The sequence below is a fragment of the Ostrinia nubilalis genome, chromosome 12 (assembly GCF_963855985.1).
Source record: "Ostrinia nubilalis chromosome 12, ilOstNubi1.1, whole genome shotgun sequence".
Taxonomy (NCBI): Eukaryota; Metazoa; Arthropoda; class Insecta; order Lepidoptera; family Crambidae; genus Ostrinia; species Ostrinia nubilalis.
In genome coordinates, this window is record NC_087099.1 from 10,890,506 (window position 1) to 10,913,214 (window position 22,709).

The 22,709-nt window shown below is 34.2% G+C and overlaps 1 protein-coding gene across 1 annotated transcript in view; it reads left to right on the forward strand.

Annotated features, from left to right (window-relative positions):
• Positions 1-19,815: 19,815 nt before the first annotated feature.
• The window catches only part of LOC135076923 (homeotic protein Sex combs reduced-like), a 48,805-nt gene continuing 45,911 nt past the window's right edge, over positions 19,816-22,709 (forward strand). Inside the window, exon 1 of the mRNA XM_063971437.1 lies at positions 19,816-20,083. The gene's annotated coding sequence lies outside the window, so the exon portion shown is untranslated. The remainder of the gene's footprint in view (positions 20,084-22,709) is intronic.

Here is a 22,709-nt window from a genome sequence, read left to right on the forward strand (position 1 = left end):
CCATAACGATATTTTTTATGTTGATTATTGTACATAGTTATAAATTATTATTTTTTTAAGACTTCATAGAAGGTTTATTTAGGACACTTTTTAAAATTAAATATAGCGGAGGATTTATTAACCAGTTAATTAAAATTACGATATTGTTTTCTCTCTTCATTTCATACTTCATTAATTTAGCGTCTGAAACTCTCTTTATGTTAAGATGAATGCTTTAGTTTTTATTTCTTTTTTGTTTATCTCTCTTGATCAGGTATAGGTACTTCAATCAAAATATTCAGCGAATGTTATGTATTACAATATGATTAGATTTTTTATATTTTACATTTTATTAAATCCACAATATGAATACTTAACAAAATAGTTCTTTTCTATTTCTGTAATGCGACATGTTACTAATATAATTTAATTTCCTTGTAAATATTTGTTGTAAGTAATAAGTTCCTATGTATTGATAAGTTTAGTCATATTAAGAGAATTTACTACTGAATTAGTATTAAGGTTAATTATTTATCAAAATTTTTGCACTTCTCTAGTCAATCAAAGGGCGCTAATTATAAAGAGGAGTTTTGATTCCTGATTATACAAATTACAACGAAATTGGAGTTTATCATTTTCCTTGCTACAATTTCAAATACATTCTTATTTAATAATCATAGAATGTCTAAAGACAAGAAGCTATAAAATAATAATCTGGCTGTATGATAAATTACAAACTTTCCAAAATGAAATATTACTTGATGAAACTATAATTTAAGCAAAATTAAGCCTAAACTAAAGAAAAAAAATACCATCCTTTGTTTTTAGACATTCCAGAATTTCCAGATCAGCTAAAATTACTACGGAATAAATTAATTACTCAGAAAAACATAACAACTGGATAAAATTAAGTATGTATGTACATTTTTTTTTTAGAAAATCAATGTTACAGAATGAATTCTTTCTTTAGTTCCAGAGTTAACTTTGAAAAAAGTAACATTACATAAAAACCGGCGTCAATCCTCTCAACAATACACAGACAAACAACGAACCCTTTCTCTGGGCTTAACAGACTCCTTGCACGACTCCCTCGGGAGCAATGCGCAAATGTTGACACTTTGTCAGCAATTTTGACATGTTTTGACTGCTCATCGGATTTGGGCGGCGTTTTTAGCAAATCTGCTGAGTAATCCTATTTGAGGATAGCTACCTGTTTGGTTTTTGATGGATTTTGACTACTTGTTGTTTGCGGGTGAGCTTCAGTCTGTTTAGAACATTTTTGGAGAAATGAGGCGCAAATTTTTTTGGTATTGGGTGACCAAGTAATTTTTTATTTTGATGCTAATCTTGTTACATGTATAGAAAAGAGTTTAATGCCCGTTTTCACTATCAATCCCTAATTTTTAAGTGACCCCCATGGTAACAAATAACAGGAATTTTGATTTCAAAGGGGTCACTTAAAAATTAGGGATTGATGGTGAAAACGGGCAAAAGTCACATTAAAATCTAAGACCACCTATCGTGGTGTTTCGCGTACCGGACTACGCCAGCTGCAGTTTGCGCGTCTAAACTGCAGGGGGCCAATTTTGGTGTGATGATGATGTTCAGTATTTAAACTTGGGGTCAATGGACCTTTGAGGTGTTGTATATTCTTATAAGCTTGGTAATTATGACGTGACATTAGGTGATATTTTCTTAAAATTCTAGAGTCTTGATCACAGCCACAATCTTACTGATAATCTCCCAGCTAAGCTTCTGATAATTTTGCTTGGATTTCAAATTTTGTTCCAAACATCGCTTATGTCAAACTCGCTGCTAACTTCACACCGGTCCGTACCCCAATTTTCAAAACTAGACCCTCTTGCATCTGAACAGAGATACACAAAAGGTTCGGTGCGATAGAGACGGGAGATACATCAAATAATGGGAAAGAAAGAGCACGCAACACAATCATCCCTTGGCAGAGGGGTGAGTCAAAAGGACGCATGCGTGGCTGACATTTATCCAAAATGGCTGCTTGTGTTTAGAACGTGTTTTGTTTACTGTAAGTAAAATAGTGATTTTGTTTAATATTTTGAATTAACTCGTGGTTGAAACTAGTAAGGAATATTATTATGTTATGGTAAGTAACTGATGACTACTAAAGAATTATGGTAAGTCCTCCAAATCCATGGTCCAAATCCAATCTCGTGTCACTTTTAAATGCAAAGTAAGTGGTAGTGTGAAATCGGTTTTTGTTGACTGTGAGATTATTTCTGTACTGGTTGTCTGATTCTTAGACAAACCTAAATGAAGTGTTTTATAATACACTCGGCATCAAATAAATCGCACCTCCCGCGACAAGCACTTATCAAACGTATGCATCCCCACTTCCCACCAACATTGGTACCATTTGAAAGCCTAGTTCTAAACTTCATTTCATTAAAGGAAAGGTTTTTACCCCAAAAATGTGTCTTTACAAGGATCCAGAGTCACTTCTTCAAAAAATAGGTAGTTACGCTATAGCCATTTTTTATGACTTTAAAACTGTTAAGTTGGGATTAATCGCTATCCATCTGTTAAAGAGGACACGTGAGATCTTTATTTGGTTTTATAACCATAAAAATTGGTCTAATTGATCCCAGAGGTGAGCCCAAAGTGAGGTCTATTTTCAAGTCACATTTATGGTATATGTTAATCATTTATTTAGAAATAAAATGTATTTTTCTTTAAAGATATTTATTGGGCTTTCAAATAACACCAATATTTTTGGGGTACCATTATTGTGTCAGAAGATAATCTTTAAAGTTCGCGTCGCGGAAGGTGCGGTTTATTTGATGTTGAGTATATGTGAGTGACAATGAATAAACTTTAAAATCGTATAACCAAGCAATCATAGACTCATGTACAGACAACAGCACTTCGAGGTTAACACTGTAGCATCTTAAGCAGTTGTAATACGTGCGCTTTTACTACAAAAATGTAAATCTTGATGTGCTTTCGTTTGTGCTTAATTAATGGCGGTCAAACTAATTCATTGACGCTCGTATTCACAAACATTACTATGAGGTCTCACAGTGCGCGTGGACACACAGGGTGACACGAACCAATCACAGAGCTCTATTCAACGCTGTGCGTTCGATTTGCTGCTTCAATTAAGCGAGCGTCGTTTGTGAATACGAGCGTAAGAAGCTGTTTCGAAATCCGGTTTAAAGTTAATTTCAGATTATGTAGTAAAATAAACAATATGAAATGAAAATGAAAATGAAATATTTTATTCAGCGACAATATCTACTAATTACTTATGAAAACTTGTATTTTTTTTGCCATGATGCCATGTTTATTGTGTAATTAGATCCAGAGCTTATAGATGGAACATTCCTTAATCACTGAAGCAAACCAAATATCAATTCTATTACTCATCACCTGTTAAAAACCAAAATTGGTTCACTAACGACTGCATGGTTTGGAACTGAATGTTGCGCTACATTTCAGAGCAATCTAATTCCTTTTCTAACACCAGCATCTTAAAGCTCAATTTAATTTTAGGTTAAGATCGGTCCGTACACAGAACGTTTGAATGGAAAGACTAATTAATCCAATGTCGAAGTCTCATTGAAGACGGATGAAAAGAAACCTCCTAATGTATATTTGAATGCCGCATAGTATTAACCTTTGAACGAATCGACTTCGAATCGAAAGGGCTCAGAAACTGTCGAACTAGAAACCATTTTACCTTTGTACAGATCGTGAGCTAACTTCGATTTCAGTTGACTTTGATTTTGAAATCTATTGTACGAATTTTAGAATCAGGTCACTATGTTACGTTAAATTCCATGTACTAGTAAAGTGACTCTACATTATTTTAGGTAACACATTTTTTGTTAAAAATAGAATCTAAATTTTTTTTTTTTTTTTAAACACATTTATAAGGCGAAGAGATTACCAATTTTACTATGGGACCAGTATTTAGAGAGAGCACTGAGCTAATGATTATTAAGTGTAACTCGACAAAGTATCGTATTGGATCTAATCTAACTTTGAATATTTTTGAAATGTAAATACGAGTATATTACAGTTTATTCAAGTAATGATTTAATGGATGATTCAACATAAAAAACTGGAGGGAGATGACGCTCACTTCTCTTGTGTTTTGGTAAAATTGTGACACATCAGTAGGAGCTCACACGGACATTTAGAAACTAAATACTTATTCAGTATCATCATACTGAATAAGTGTTTAGGTATGTAGGTACATCTACCTACACCTAGAAGTAGCTCATCCATAGATTTCTTATGCTGGATTTCTATATTCAATTCTAATCCAAATTGGACGGATTTGGATTGTTATCTGTCAAATTTTAATATGTTTTTGGCCAAAATATCTGCGGTTTTTGATGTTTTTACATTTTTATATTCTTTATAAGACTATTCAAACAATATTAAAGTGTAAATGCATCGAACATTTTGGAAATATAATCTAGAACTAAATTCAATTTGACAGTTGTAATCCGGATTTGGACAAGGATTGAATATAGGAAACGGGCGTTAGTCTCTTACTACATCGATCTGAATATGTATTATAACAATTACGAAGTAAGGGCTCTTTCAAATTATAGACGTTTTGAGCCGGACGAATCGTGCGTTTGCGAGTTTGTGAATACGGGCGTCTTACTATGACTACGAGTCTATGAAAATGTTTTCGTTAGTAACAATATTGCTAATGTATAAACATAACACGCTCGCGGCCGTCACCGCCACGTCACGTTGCGAGCATGTCCACAAAAAGCGACACAAAGGAATCTGCAGCGCATTGTCAACGTCCATTAGTCAATAACGCTCCAGCGCCGCGCTCGCTGCAGACCTGATCAATGGTGGGGTGATTTGCTTGAGGTCGATTAAAATTTTTGCATCCGACTTCTGCTATTTCCATACTAATATTATAAAGCATTTAACTTTCAACCTTTAACTTTAAGATTAACTGGTAGAGAATGCCTAATGACATAGTTCACCTAATTTACCAAAGTGGCATAAAAGTATAAATAAAGCTAAAGGGTTTTTTGTTTGTTTGAACGCATTAATATCAGGAACTACTAGTCTGATTTAAATAAATCCTTTTGTGTTGGATAGCCCATTTATCGAGGAAGGCTATAAGATATACATCATTACGCTATTACTAATAGGAGCAGAGTATCAATGAAAAATGTTGTGAAAACGGGAAAAAACATTAAAACTTTCTAAATGTTAGTCCGAAATAATGGTGTCATGAAAGTGACACCCATAGCTTCAAATGAAAAATAAAAGATGCAAAAGTATTTTTGTTACATTCTTTTTAATATTATTTCGTTTAATAAAAACGTTTAGTATAAAACGTTTAGATTTTCACAAAAAACATTACGTCAAAATTAAAACAACCTATATTTTAATACAGTTGAAACTCTCCTACAAGGCATAGGGCTACGATATAATAATCGCTCGTAATGAAACTTCTGAAGGGCTCATCAATTCCCTTTGATCTTATTTGATGGGCAATTATCTTCTTATCACTCTTCATGCTCCTTCAGTACTTGACCTTAACAAGTTAAAATTAATAATGTCACTCCTTATCGCTAAACGGTTTGTTCTCTCACATTAAAATTAATTGCTCACCGCTTTGTAATTACAAATTAATTTATGTATACTGATAACGGTTTACTTTGATCATTTATACACTTGTTCATATGCTGCTTTGAATGATATAAATATAATTATTGTTGTAGGAGATAATTTTAAGTACAAATTGCATGATAAAATTCAGATACATCATTCTGTTTGTGTTTTATACCTCTGAATGTTATATCTTAAAAATAAATAATTTGGTGTTGAATTATTTTTTCTAATAACTAATAAATAGGTAAATAAGGCACTATTATAACATTTAAAGTCTCAAAATATATATGATAATTACATAATTTTAACTTGGAGATATACCGCGTTTTATTATGATAATGAATGATAATTTCTTCGAATCTATTCGGCTCTGTCACACATTCAGAAATTGTTGAGTGACGGATTGAAAATCATAATGAAAAATAAGTATAGTATTTATTAGCTTTAACCGCAAGGATTATAGGTAGGGGAGACCGAGGAGAGTTGTGACAGAGGAGAGTTCGAATAGCGCGTATTTGTTAGCTCGAGACTTGAACTAAAAACCCGCACTGTGACGGAGATCACAAGTAGTTAATAAGTTCCAACATATTGACAATGTCACAACTCTCCTCTGTCACAACTCTCCTCTGTCACAACTCTCCTCGGTCTCCCCTACCATAGCATTGCAACTGATTAACAAGGTTCGTCACAGCCAGTTCACATTGAAGGTGTACCAGCCATACATGGGCAATTATGGTGGTACCACGCCACCGTATAATGGGCGTTATTAAGCCACTGTAATTTAACGCCTTGCGAAATTCATAATGACTCAATTTGTGTTTTTGCGAAGCAATAGGCTTCCGTTGAGTGGCTCATTATATAAATTCGATTTCGATCGTGTCGTTTTTTACAGTTGCATTTCAGCTTTTGAGCGAAATTACGTGGTGTATTTAGCTGTGGTGCATGTAAGAGACGCTCTCCCGAGATTCGGTTCGTACGCCGTGAGGCAGGAAGAACCATGAGTGGTGGTGGGATTTGTGCATGAAACTTTTGAACTGTATCAACATACTTAATTATTTTTGGCAGTAACTGAAAAGATATTGAATTGCATTCCGGGCATAATAAGATATTAATGAAAATAATTTTACAATATTGGCAAAGTTGGACAAAAAAAATGAAAAAATAGCCACTTTTATTATGTTTGCCCATACTTACGCTACTTTTTTTTATAAGAGTAAGCTACTGAAAAGGTGTTTCAATAAATAAATCTAATTATTTCATGTTGTTAGTTTGGAAGAGTCTATTTCAGGGAATAAAAAGAAACGAGTCACGATTATATCTGACTCTGTCATAATTTAATCATCCAAGCCTTTTCCATAACTGTGGTACCAGGATATCATTGTCACTCACAGTTCGAATCAAAACATAACGTCATTTACCTGACCCTAACGTAACACGACTTGTTCAGAAACGGCAGAAATGTCGATTGACCGACCAGTTTGTTGGGAGCTCTGGTGTTAAAGACAAAGTGGTGAATCGTGCGGGGTGTAAAGTTCAAGTGGCGCTGGTAGAATCGGCGTCAATGTCACTTATGTGTTCAACCCGGCGAGTGGATGGAGGAAATGATGGATGGCAGAACAAGCGGGCTCGTGGTGTAACTGCTGGGGATTGTAGAGAGATGTTATCACCCCCTTAGTAAAATAATTGCGTCCAAATAAAAAAGCATTTCCAGGATAATTGTAAAGCATGTAGAGGAGTCTTGCGTCATGACACTCCTATTATTCTGTAAAATCAATATGTATTATTTAACACTAGGTATTCGTTTCATATCATTTTGTTTTTTACAATGAAGATAACTAAAATAAATAAAGGAATTATTTTGTGGTTAAAAGTTTGTGTGACTTACCATACCTATGTATACAGTACTCATATTAAGATTGTGTGTGGTTTTTTTATAACAAGTTTGTTAATTTTCATAAAATAACACAGATTTACCATTTGAAATAAAATAAGTAATCGAAAATGGAATACTATTTTATTAACAGTCTTTTATTTTTGCAAATAAGCTTTATAGCGTTTGTAGGATAGTGTTTCAGCACTTGCTCTCCAATTTCAAAACTTAAGATCCCGATGGTTAAAACATCTCTATACAAGTCCCAATTTTCCGGCGCGCCCGCCGACCCTCCGCGCGCACAAATTCCAAATTGTTTTTGACTGACAGCTAAATGTAAGTTAGCATTGTTTGACGCACCAGCCTTCGGTTACCCGGCTCTTTCTATAATTATTTCTGGAGCAATGTGGGGTAACCCGGAGTTAAGTCACAGTTATTTAGGCTATTTTTAGTTAAAATTGTGGCAATGACGTTTGAACAGGTGAATGTTGGAATGAAAGCTTATTTGGTTGTAAATACTACTATGATACAAACATAGAGAGATACTAATAAAGATAATTTGGAAAGTCAAACATTGTAGGTAGAAACACCAATTTGACTGACAGCTAAATGTAAGTGAGCATTGTTTGACGGCCTTCGGTTACCTGGCTCTTTCTATAACTGGAGCAATGTGGGGTAACCCGGAGTTATTTATGCTATTTTTAGTTCAAATTGTGGCAATGACGTTTTGGTGCGAACAGGTGAATCTTATGGTAGCTATATTGGATGTCAATAGAGCTAAGTACAGTCAATAGGCTATAACACTATTTAAAAATGGGCGATACTTACAGACGGTACGGTAGATAATTTGGAATCGAACATTTTAGGATTGACAAGAAAAAAATTTATCACAGACATCTTTGCCTTGAATGTAACGACGCGACGTATAATATAGAAACTTAACAAGGCATTTTAGCTAAACCGCGAATCTCATGACAGAAAATTCCCAATACCTTTAAATAGATCTTTGAAAATAGACAACGATTTTAACTCTCAGCAAAAATTTAACTATCTCCAGCAAAATTCCTCGCAGACTGAACTCCGTTCGGAAATTAATTAAAGCAAGTGTCCATTCTTCAGATTCCCTACAAAAGTCGGGATACCTCCCGGATCCAAACAAAACAAACGCTCCCCTGAAAATACTAGGGAACTTCCTTCGCTTTTTATTTACCAAAGAAATCTAATTAAAGTAACTCTTGTTCTTGCCAGTTTCATTAGACACCTAATAATTAATACAGAGTGGATTTGTTTGGTTTCTTTACACTTTTTTTAATTTGATGACCTTTTAGATGTGTCTGAGATTTATTTTATTTGTGACTCTACTTTTATTCGATAAAAAATACCTATATAGATAAGTCACCTTTTAAAGTAATACATAAGATTAGTTTTGAACTCTGGATTAATACTATGTTTTATTTTTCAGGTACTTCCAGAAGGCCAATCTGATTTTACTCCAAGAAATGCTGTCTCTACGTGGAAAAACTAAAAATTTAATTATTGAATCATTGGCAAAATAAAGTTTTTGAAATAAATAATTTAAAGTTTTGTAATTATCCTATCACATTAGGCATTTAAATAATAGTCTTAAAAAAACATAGTTCTATTGTTTATTTACACTCTCCCAAACCCTACAACTACAAACACGGCCACTAACCCTACACAAACATTCCGTCACACCCAAAAAGATACCGGAATGCCATTAAGTTCACATGTACTTAATAACACCGCTCTGTCAGCGCTAAGCGGTATTGGCAAGGTCTCGACTCCTGACAGGGGCCGACAGTTTGACTAATGGACCAACTCTTACTTTCCTGGAGACGTTTCCGATTTCAGTCTTGCTGAAATTAAAAACAATTGACGGTTGCGCGAGTGGGGAACCATTTGTAATATTGTACTTTGACGTCAAAGTATTTCTTAGTAATAGAATTCGCAAGACTCATTCATGTCAAGTTAAGAAGAAGAATCTACGTGTAAAGTTGGTAAGTAGGTACATTATTATAGACAAAATTAATACAAGGAAAGAATACTACAAAAAACTTATCAAATATTATAGCTGTTGATTTCGATATTACAGCCTTGGTAAAGCTAAATTAGCTCGATGAAAGAAGTAATAAAATAATAATATAAAAAATTACAAACATAGATTGAGCCTTTTGATTGGTTAAAATCACTATTTAGACCAATCAAAAGACTAAATCTAATTGAACATTGTTATGCAATATGCACCTTAGAATATCAATAGAGTATGGGCGTACCTATCACTGTGCCAAATCACAAATGCAACCAAGGAAGGTGACACCAATATCTTGGATGACATCTATGACAGCGTAAGTATCTATACGAGTTCGAGAAGACAAAACTAATTTTACGAAGTTGTAAAAATGTTTTACTCACTGCCACTAACCAGATATATCCTTTCTAGTTTTCGATTTATAACCATTACAACCAATTATTTTATTTTAAAGATAAACTACATAATTTTTATTATTTCTGTCTACAATAAAATACATAACTTTCAAAATTCTTGCAAAATTACAGATAAGTAACTTCAGAAATACTAAAAAGCGCCATCTAGACAAACTTATTGCACGCAACAAGAAGTTTTACATCTGAAACCGCTACGGTGCTGCTGGCGCTAGTGTAGCGCGAAGACAAAACGTATAGAATAGAAAGACACGTGAAAACTAAATCACTGAAAATATAATTTTGGTACCAGATTCATAATATTTAGAAGTAGGTGTTATTTTCTATTTAAATAGGAACAACTTTTCTTCCCTAGAAAATTATTTGAGTATTAAATACTCAAATAATTTTTCTCAAAATCTGGTTTTAAGAAAGTTAGGGGTCGAGAATCAGAATAATTTTGAACTATGTAGTTAACAGGATATTTTTATTTTTCGTTTCTTCGTAAGCTTTGTATTTTTTTATCTCAATCCCTTCAAATTACATTCCAATGTAAGCTATTGAATTTTATTGAAGTAAATTTGTTTTACCTAAAACATACATCAATAACATTTAATAATGTATAGTTTTTAAAATATTAGTAAAATACGTAAGACGGTAAAAATATTATTTAATTACCTATGTAGGTAAGTATATACCTACTTCATCATCATCATCATCTCAGCCATAGGACGTCCACTGCTGAACATAGGCCTACTTACTACATCCTAAATAATAAAATCAAGCCATAATTGATGATCTTACGAGGAAATTATCAATCAGAACTACTCATAGTAAATTCTTATAAGATGTCTATGGACTTAATGAAATATTACACGAAACTTTTCTGCTTCACTTGTTGATCTTATTTTAATAATAATAAAATGTTAAGTCTTTAATATTTATTAAGGTATTGATTTTAACTACCCAGGCAAGCATAAAGCACACATTCTAACAATAAAAAGTTTGATTAAGGATAATTATACCTATAGTACCTAAAAAAATATTATCTGAATGTAGCGTATCTACGAGTGGTTAGTAGGAAAAATGTCGTATTGTGTAGTTTTCAGTTATAGTTATTATTAAACGCCTGAAAATGGATTCGTTTTAGATATGAATTTACTTTGTTCTTTTATCTTCTGGTAGTACAGTACTGTCTTGTAGGTAAATCTATCCTCGTAAGGAAAAATTGTCATGGAAAACATTAGTTATTAAGTATTATTTTTATTTAAGCCTAGAAACCTGTAAATGTAAAATTGAATTTAACAAACAGAATTGAACTGGTAGAGTAGGTATACACGTACTGTATTCACTTACCTACTTAATCCGTTTTTAACACGTTGAATCTTCAATCTGAAGGGTGCTAAAAGTCTAAAAATGCCGATCACGTAAAACAAGCGAGATCAAAAAGGGAAATTTGTATAATTTTGGAAAAGTTCGAACTATGAAAACTTTCAAGTTTCTGTAGCTCGTTGGTACCCCTCTTTACCAACTCCAACTGACCAATCACAGGGCTCCGTTTCACGCAACAAGCCCCTCCCACCGCCGCTGCACTACGCATACTTCTATTGCAGCGCAACACCGTGCACTCGCCGTCTCGCTCTACCCCATACTAATCTCACCCGAGCGATAGAGACAGCAATACACTATGATTATGATATCATGCAAATTTTTTTATTCACTTGCAAATTGCATAAAGTAATTATGTGTTATTATGTGAGACCACGCGTTGTTCGGCATGTTAAAGAAAAGCGTGACACGGGAGCTGCAACTTGAGGGTTAATTATAACTAATAACATAATAAGGTAAATAACATTGATCTAGGGCTTAACTAAACGTATGGCTAAACCCATTAAATTTAACGATGTGAGGTGTGAAATTAAAGTTTAATGACTATAAATTGGCGTAGGTGTTGTTGCTAGTTATAAAGTAAGTATCATATTTTTCATGCCCTTTGTTTTTTTTTGCATTTCAAATGGGTCTGGAAAATGGGACTAAATAAAAAATATTAAAACTGTTTTATTTATACGTTACTAAATTACATTTTTAGCTTGAGTTTTTGATAGTTTAGAGTCTTTAATTGTCTATTAATATGAATAGCAAGTCCAATAAGAATTACACTCTATGGTAGTCCACTGTTGGACATAATAAGTCCCCCAAGAAACCTCAAAAAGCAAGAACCTTACCTTAGGTTTTTCATACCAGCCATTTTCCAGAGGTCGTCGGTTCATCGAGCATGACATGTTGGTGTCCCACGCCACGTTTGCTGAAATGTGGTATCCATTCAAGAACTGACGTTTACATCACCATGCATTCCATCAGTCGATTTGGTGCGAAACCAACTTTTGCTGGGTCTTCCAGTTCATAGTTACAATTCGAGGACCTTTATTCTATATCAGTTCATCAAGTCATGTGGACAGTCTGTTCTGTATATCGATTTTATACTGGTTTATTGAATACTGCAGGTATTTTCAATGCAAATCCTTATCTTGTAATTGGCACCCTCCTTAGATGTGGAGGTAGCTATTTAACTTAATAAACAATCAAACTTGTTTCAAACATGATCATGAAAACCAATAAGTGGTTATTTTATCCGGAACATCGCTATGAAATATTAATTAATCTTCGTATAGTTTCCCACACACTTAACCTGGTAAGTACGAGGTTGCTTCCCAGTAGCATCATCTAGCTGAAGATAGATCAATGACTAGATAATCGTATAAGGTATAATATGGAAATGAGGCTCAGTGTTGGGCGCCAATATGCTATGTTGATGGGGAACTGAAAGTACCTACCTTCTACAGTATCTACCTCTCAATGAAGTCTACTTAGCAGTTGGAGATCGTCTCTCTCAATCCGGAGATCCTGAGTTCGATACTCAGAAGATACTTTAAATTGAAATGTCGAATCTCTCTATCTTGTTTACTTAGTTTCATTAGGATCTTTCAGGTGTGAGTATCTGAAGAGAAATCTGATTTTCTATGTCTGCAGGCATGGTAAGCTATTGGTCATTATCATGTCAAATGCCAGAGGTAGCTTATAAAGTTCATCTCAGTTGTCAGTCTATTAGAATCTATGAGTTATAAAAGGAAATTTGAGTATTTTATTTTTATTTTGAGACTTCCTATTCCATAGGGATCTACTAAGTCCTCTAATTTATATCCCAGTAATAGTGAAGAGATAGATCTTTATTCAATGTTGCGATTTACATTTACAATGTTAGATGAACGAGCTATTTTGGCAAATCATTAAAATATTAAAATTAATTATTTAGTCATAAATTATCGGCAATGTAGAGCGCTGGTTCGACAGCTCATTGATTAAATGACCATGAAAACACTGACACAAATATCTATTAGAGGTGTCAAACATATCATTTAATGTCAGATTCTAAATAATATTTGCACAAATTAACACTTCGATGTTAATAATGTTCCACATTTGCGTAAATTCAGAAGAAATATACAACTAACTACTAATTAATTTTGTATGAATTATATCAAATTAGTATTAATGTCATTCATATTTTAGGACCCAATGCTACCAAATGCGTATGCAACTACTAATTTGATATAAGTAATTCATGCAAAATTAATTAGTAGGTAGTTGCATACGCATTTGGTAGCATTGGGTCCTAAAATATGAATGACATATTACGTCGCTCTACTTAAATTGTTTTGTCGATTAAACTTTTCTGTTAAATTTATGCGATTTTTATCAAAACAATAGTGTCATAACTAGGTAAAAAGTACTTCTTTTTAAGTTTCGTTTTAATTAATAAAATCTAGTCGATATGACATTAGATATTTTTCGTGGAACGCTAAAGTCAATCGATTGGAGACGACTCAATAATGCTATGTGTAAAACACGACATAGAATTAATAAATTCCGTAATGCATTTCTAAAAGCTACAACCTCTCTAAAGAATCACTGTACGATGCAAATGTAACTTGTAACCGATTAGTAAACTGTCCAAAATGGCATACTAACGACAAAGTTTCCAACGAATAATAATTTCCTATAAGAAATTTATCAGCGACTACAAACATTTTCAGAATTCCATAGTCGTTGTCTAGTTGAAAAAATAAACCCGTTTGGAGCCTATGGACATAATTAAATACCAATAAACGATTTTTAAATAAACATTTGTGTTTCGTCCTGCTTGTTTTGGTGGGGTGAGAAAGAGATGTCGGAGGTAACCCTTAGGTCGTAAATTACGTTGAATGGTAAGGTGGTGGTTGGATTAGTTGACTTATGTGTCGGTAACATGTGCGAGTCTGTCGCGTGACCGACTCATTATTAAGTCGTAATAAATTTTGAGACTGCGGGACAGGGAGCTGTCTTTTGGGAAATCGACGATCTTTTGAATATATTTGGGGTTTGGTAATTTTAATAATTTGATTCCAATTATTACTTCTTTTAACAACATACACAATCAAATGTAGTATACTACATATTAACAGTTATTTGATATTTAGTAAATATTTATGTACACAGTTAGATGTACGTACAAGTAAGTAAAATGAAAGCTCTACGATACAGTTTCAGTAGACTGAAGCGCTGAAACGTCTAAAGCGCAGCATCCGGTTTCGATTGACGATTGGATCAAGTCAGTTGCTTTACAATAATCGATTATAGTGTGCTATAGTTTGTATTTATTTTATTTAATATAAGATTTGAATAAACCAAAAATGAATTAGACAAAAGTACGTTTATCACTCATTTATAAAATAGCCATAGAACATCGTTGGGCAAATCGTCACTCAGCTTAGTAAAAAGTACTACTTCTTCAGGCTTCTGATATAGCTTTAAGGTTGACTAAACACGGACTTCTTTCATTATCAACTGAAATTCAGGTACATCTAAGATCAGATTAAATGAGAAATCACGCACATTAGACTTTTAAAACTTTGTGTACTTTACCTAGAGTACTAGTGTATACGAGTACTTTACTCTACGACAAGTATCAATTTTAATCACTACACTAGGTTGAGGTTTGTGCAATGGCCAAAATCTTCAACTGGCATCTTAAAAAAGATGTTTTCCCCACTACTAAGTAGCGCCATTCCAATCTGTCACCACTTCTTATTGCGCCATTTCTTCAAGCAACAGACTCTAATAAATGACTGGCTGTTATGTTTATGTAAATGCTTACGTTTTCTTTGCCATCTATTGAATTTAATAAAAAATGTCGTAAAATTTTTGGCCATTACTGTGTAAGATCTTGTTTGAAGAAACCTCAACTTTGTAGAGTCACCTAAGTCATTACAGTATCAACCCTTTAAAATCATACTATAAACAATGGTCGTTCAATTTGAGTTGCTTTTTGTTGTCGCTAAAATTAATATCATTTAAGCCAAATGCAGTCCACTGTCAATGCCAGAAAGTTTTTTTCATCGAACTACTGCTACCACTATCTTCAGTCCATCAAACAGACATTCCACAACTTTCTTCGTCTTCAAGACCTGTTATTACTGAAAACTGTCTGAAAACCTGTATTTTGTTCGTTATCTACAACAAATTACATATAGATAAGAAAATGAAACCAGAAAGTACTGATGACGGTGAATTAAAGTAGTAGTCACAGTTGTTAGTTTTAGACTGGGTTGCACCATCTTATTTTAACTTTGACAAACGTCAAAAATCTGTCAAACTCCATACAAAAAACACCGGTTATCGTTATATTTACGGTCAAAGTTAGGTGGTGCAACTCAGCCTAAGAGTTAGTTTAAGGTAGAGTTTGACTACGACGTCAACTTTACCTACTGCCTACTCCGAAAAAACGAGCACTTAGAGTCCACACACACACCACAATTTTATGTAACCATTTTTTATACTAAAAGAGATTAATCCCACCACCTTCTGCGGAAATCAGGCAACCAAGTCATATCAAATTATAAGCAAATAACTTAGCTACTGCAGCCAATAATGTACTCTAATTATGTGAACATTAAGTACTTTTTTGCCAAAATCTACAATAAAAATCACACACAGGCAGCAATCAGTCACCGCGGTTCCTCAGTAGGTACAGTCCGTGTCAAATAGTTCGGGACACCAAAAGTAACCAAAAAGTTCGCAACGTCTTTGTTACAATTGAAATAAGGTTGTTGTCAACTTTTTGGCCACTTTGGGTGTCACGAACTGTTTGAAGCCGACTGTACCAGTAATTAACACTTAATTATAATTAAGCGCTGTAAGACAAATGCGAGTCGTTAAGTCTTATTAACAGTGCTACTGATAACTACTTGCCGCAATCAAAATATTTTTAAGAGCTATTGTTCAGTTATATTGCTATCTCTGCTAATTCAAAGTTACTTGTAATGTGTTTAATCTCTGAAATCAGTGCTTCTATTTAGAAAATTATTTTAATTTTAGAATTAGAAAGCTTCATACATTCTAATGTTTTAATCGTATTTACACTCAGCGGCACGGAATTTGGCCCAAGCCTAAACAACCAGATATGAGGCCAAATAGGTGTTGTATACCTAAGTTTCGTGTGACATGTTAACAGAACATTTGTTTTTGTTAATTTAAGAGGCTAGATTAATAAAAAAATGCGTCTGTTTAACTTTTTTGACTCTAGAAACGCATTTCGTTGTTGGAGCGTAAAGAGTACGGGTAAGTTTAAATTTGATATTAAATGTTGTAAGGGTTTGGCATTTTGTTTTTTGTTTTTAAATTAATCTTAGGGTTATTCTCGTTTCTATAATTTGAGAATAATGTCCATTACTTCAGCTCAAGTTGCTCAAATAGTGCTGCTTAGAAGTCAAGGGCGTATACAGCGGGAGATGGCTGAAACTTTAAATTTATGGCGTACAAACTTAAGATACACGTTAAAAAGGCATGACCATACCGCCTTTTACACAAGAAGACCAAGAAGTGGGGAATTAAGGTATAAATCAGCGCGCGATGACCCGATTATCGTGTTTGCAATATCAAGAAATCGGGTTCTCACTACGTTTGAGATACGCCAGCGTTTACAAACAGCAAGCCCAGTGAATGTCACTGAGCATACAATAAGAAGAAGGATGGAGGAACATAACCTGCATACTTGAAGACCAGCTCGAGGACTAGAACTTCTCCCATAACTTCGCGAAGTGCGACCTACGTTTTCTAGAGAACATGCAAATTGGACGTTAGACTAATGGAGTAAACTCTTTATGAAAACTGTCTGTTTGCGTACTAACTCTTCTCTGCACCTTCTCCATACACTTCCACGGCCGTCTGGAGCTTTTAAGGTGCCTCTGCAATCATCGATCCATAGAACTTTACTCCATTAGTCTAACGTCCAATTTGCATGTTCTCTAGAAAACGTAAGTCGCACTTCGCGAAGTTATAGGAGAAGTTCTAGTCCTCGAGCTGGTCTTCGAGTATGCAGGTTATGTTCCTCCATCCTTCTTCTTATTGTGTGCTCAGTGACATTCACTGGGCTTGCTGTTTGTAAACGCTGGCGTATCTCAACCGCAGCGAGAACCCGATTTCTTGATATTGCAAGTACGATAATCCGGTCATCGCGCGCTGACATACAACTTAATTCCCCACTTCTTGGTCTTCTTGTGTAAAAGGCGATCTGGTCATGTCTTTTTAACGCGTATCTTATGTTTGTACGCGATAAACTTTAAGTTTCAGCCATCTCCTTCTGCATACGGCCTTGACTTCTAAGCAACACTATTAGAGCAACTTGAGCTGGAGTAATGGGCATTATTCTCAAATTATGGAAATGAGAATAACCCTAAGATTAATTTAAAAACATAAAAGAAAACGCCAAACCCTTACAACATTTAATATCGAATTTAAACTTACCCGTACTTTTTGCGCTCCAACAACGAAATGCGTTTCTAGCGTCACAAAAGTTAAACAGACGCATTTTTTTATTAAACTAGGCTCTTAAATTAACAAAAACAAATGTTCTGTTAACATGTCACACGAAACTTAGGTATACAACACTTATTTGGCCTCATATCTGGTTGTTTAGGCTTGGGCCAAATTCCGTGCCGCTGAGTGTATAATAATTGCTCAGTTTAGATTTAAGTTCAATGGAACTTTGTATACAGTTATAGGTTTTTTTAAAAGAAAATCAAATACACATTTTCCAGATTCGACTACTCTCTGGCAGTTCAGATTGGACTGAAAAAGTATTTTTTTCACAATTACACAACTTTACAATCTTGCAATCTACAACGAAAAATCTTTTTATATCGACCAAGATTTGGCACTTTTATTGAAGTAGGAAATAAGGTAGCGCTTAAGGGCCTTTTCACAGAGGAGAGCCAGTGGAAGTCGAATTAGGGCTCCAACTCTCATGTAAGTTCATTTTACATATCTATCAGGCTCTGTCAATGAAAACATTGCTTTATTAGGACTGCATGTTGGTGAAAATCATACTTTTCAGCCATGGTATAATATGATCCCTATTGAACTTGCTAGTAATAGGGGACTATTACTAGCAAGTTCTAGGAGGGATCCTACTAAATCGCTGCACAGGCTGCACTCTTAAGCTCGACGCAATTTTTGTTAACAATATTGCAATAATTTAGGGAATTTTCTACGCCTCTTTTGTCATTCACTAAAACAACATCCATTCTTTTTAAAAGTCCGTTAATTTTGTTTTAAACACTAGTTCCCTGACCGTTATATTACCATAATTATAAAACAGATAATCTAGTAATATTTTAGAGCGTGCAATTTTTACGGCCCTCGAGACGTCACGTCATACTGATGCATGTCCCGTGTCCGCCATTCTAGACTTGGACTAAGTGCGTCCCTATGAAGAGTTATGACCGCTTTTGACGTCTGTGTGTGTATTAATACGCAGTCTTTGTTGTAAGGTAAGTAGGCCATAAAATGTGTCCAAGGAGTTGAGTGCGTATATTAAAATTGAGGGGTGTGTTGATGGCGCATTTGTCATTGATAAGCATGATTTTGAAATTTAGTGATTAGCTTAAAAGTAGAATTTAAAAATCAGAACTCATATACTCTACTATCTTAGATAAAGCTACTAATAATACCTAAGATAAAAACACTGGGCAGCGAGAGACCGTTCATTGTGGAAAACCTTAGAGGAGGCCTTTGTCTAGCAGTGGACGTCATTTGGCTGAAACGAACGTACGAACGAAAAACACTGCTGAAAAGTTTTATTGTTTGCTTAGATCTAATGAGTATGATCTGAAAGATGTGTTTCATTTCAGGTCTCACTACTCGTATAAGGCTCGTAGCCGGAAATCGGACATGCAAAATAAATCTAACTCGAGCAAAACATCAAGGCTGCGTTTGGCTGAATATCAGTATTCAGATCAAACTCGAACTTGAATCCATTCTTTACTGGAGATTCATTGTAGAGCATAGTTTTAACAGACTTAAGACTATCTTTGATCTAAAAATAAAAAAATGCATAATTAATTAAAAAGAAAATATTTTAGAATCGATAATATTATTAACAATTTTATTACACGTAGGCCTAACTACCTATATTTAGTAACGCCTACCTATATTTATTTAAGAAATTAAATTATTTAAATAAATCAATTCCGTAACTTACCTTGTTCTTACAGACTGAAGACTGACTTGTTCTTACAAGAAACTCGTAAACGGAAGGAAAACCGTAGCCTTCCGATAATCGTTTCACCAAAACGAAAATCGACGATCCATAATCATCAATCGGCCCATTGAAATCGGATACGTGACGTTTCGCGGCCCTACCTAATTACTGATCGCTCGAGCGGGAGCGGGAGCGGGCGCGGGAGCGGGCGCGTCACGTGGCGAGGCGGCCCAGGTGCGCCCCGCCCCCCGCCCTCCGCTCCGCTCGCTTGACGCGCGTCAACGCGACCGCTCACCTCATCGTCAGAAGCGCGCTGCACTCGACGCCGGAACGCCGGGAAAACAACGTTTTCCGCCGCGACGAACCGCGCCGAAGTTTTCGGAATTCGAACGCGCTCGATTTTTTCTTTTTCACACTGGCCGTTAAGGTTTGCTTAGTTTGAAAAAGTATTTTTGTTTTTTGTTGTTGAGGTGAAAGTGTATGAAATAAACTTGTGGGATAATAGTGATTTTTTCGACTCTATCGGTTGTGATTTTATGTATTGTTTGCTGTTCAGACTTTTGGTCAATCTTTAAAATATTACTGGAGTAAGTATAACAACTTATTTTTATTTCAAAACTTTATTTGTCAAATTATAAGTCTATTAAAAACCTATTGAAAATCATCTTCAATTGACACAGTCCTAATTGAAAAGGCGAATGTCGTAAAATCAAAGCGTGTCGCAGTAAATCTCCTGAACTCTGTGGATTTAAGGTGTCCACTTGTCACGGGGCATTAAATGTTATTATATCCTGAGCTTTCCGTATCACCGGCTATTAAAATATGAATAATTACCAAGAGTTTCTGATTTAGAATCGTTTGAAATAGCTAATCTGAAAATAAGACAACATTGTAGATAAATAGAACGTTTTCTGCAAACTTTGGTAAAGTTTAAAATTTCAGTAAAAATAATAGAGCCAAATTAATTAGGAATAAGAAAAAAAGAGTTATTATTTTGTTATGTAAGCAATCAAAAAGATTTTACTAATATTATTGTTTTTACTAATTTTCTTATTAGGTAATTGTTTTTCAAACCAAAAAAGTTCTCAATTTGAAAATTCAATTGACTTCGGCGCGACGCAAAACTTTCCGCGCTCAACTCTACATTCTAAATTCGAATTTCAAAATCCAAATAGAACGCACAAAACAAAACAATAAAAGCTATCACAGTACCGAATTAAAATTAAAGTCGTCGCCCAAAACGTCATCAAAGGATGTCTGGGAATACACGGAGGAAAAAGAGGGAAAAACGACCGCAGCCGAATCGCACGGGCCATTTAGTGCGCACAGGACGGGAGTGACAAAATTTCGAACTGAAATAACTGGCACATGTGTTGAACAACAATGACGGTTGTTTTGAACATAAGCACATAATAAGGAATTGCAGATGAATCTAAAGAGATATGTAATTAATCGTTTCTTTGCATTTTGCGACTGTGAAAATAATTTTAGTAAGGTTTTGAGTATTTGATGAAAAGTGCTAAAAATTATTTATCTACGTAATCTACTGATAGCTAAAAATTATAAGTGTTTTAGTTGATTTAGATATTACCTACCTTAGTAAAAAAGACTAACGTATTATTGTTCGACTTCTCAGTGTACAGATTTTTTATTTACCTTTGGTTTGGTTGGAATATTGCCTAAACCTAGATATTGTGTTTTATTCCGCATAGATAAATAAAAAATTTGTACTATATTACCTACGAGTACTTTGAAAAATAAATGTTGTGATTAATAGCATCATTATGATTATTAAAGAGATTTGCCAAATCGAAAATCATAATTTATGTCTAGAATCAGGTGGTAACATAAAATAGAAATGAAAGAAAACCAATGATTAACGGGCATAATATTTATGTCCCATTAGTTAGATGATACCTACTTCTTATTATTGTCGTTCAAAACATAATAGGTATCTTTAATGTAATGAAGATAAGTACGTATTTCTTTATTGCTTTTCTCTACCAAAATATAACCAGGAGAATGTCATACAATGTACTCAAAACTACTCTAACAAAAAGAACAAAAGTTTCCGATGACTAATAAATTGATGCTTGTTTGTTGCTTTTGTTCAAAACAACTTCTCTAATTCAATTAGCCAAATTAATTCTATTAAGTGTTCATTTAAAACAAAATTAACTAGAATGTAAGTGTATTTGGCTTTTGTTTTCACACAGGTAAATTCCCAAGTAACGTGCTATGACCGCAGATAATAGCTAAAGTCATTGAATATCAGGCCATAAATTTAACATTTCACAAAAAAAAGAAACATAACACGTGTAAAACGAATGTCTCGAATAAATGCAAAGCGCACTGCACCGTTGCATAAGAAATCCAGCAAAATAACAAAATCGCATCGCGTTAAATTTTAAAATTCGAATTCTCACATTCATCACGCGATGCGCGTCGAATAAATCGAGCACAATGACTGCTAATTTGCTCAAAAAGATGTATGCACTGGTGGTCTTCATAAATTGGTGAAGTCGCATTCTGCTAGTGATGTTAAGCGGATCCGAGAAGTCGTAATCGGGAGGGATCTTGACTCGAGATTGAGGAAATGTAATTAAACTAGAAATTTTTACCAGCCGTATGTAGCGTTCAATTGGGTAACTACGTCATAGAATTGACATTTATTTCAGTAAAATCAGAAGCAAAAGTCGTCGCAGTAAAAATTTCCTGAAGTTTAAAAAAGACAGTCACACTTCATCTGCTACCAAAAATGGTTTTACCGGAATCAATAAATCAGTCGAGTTGAATTCTTCAACGTTTAAAATAATAGCTTCAACTTTGACATATTAAAATAAATTAATGGTAAACTCATAAATTCAAGGTTTGTGGATAGAGATCGATTAAACTTGAGTTTTTCCAGTTTTGTGAACTGTAGAACTTTTAGGTCTAGATTATAATTTCCGACCTATCTATACTAACTAGCCTTGTAGGCTATAATATAAATATTGTAAAATGTTGCAATATAATGTTATCATTTGGGAGCTTCCTTTGTAAATAAAACTTCAGACAAAATACATTATTATTTTGAATGGCGTGAAAAGGTTTGACTGCCTTGTAACAATTTTGAAAGAGTTTGTGCCATCTAAAGTTATGTAATTTAATTATGTTTCAACTAATAACAGACAAAACAGTAATTATGTAACTTTACAGCGGTATATTAAGTAA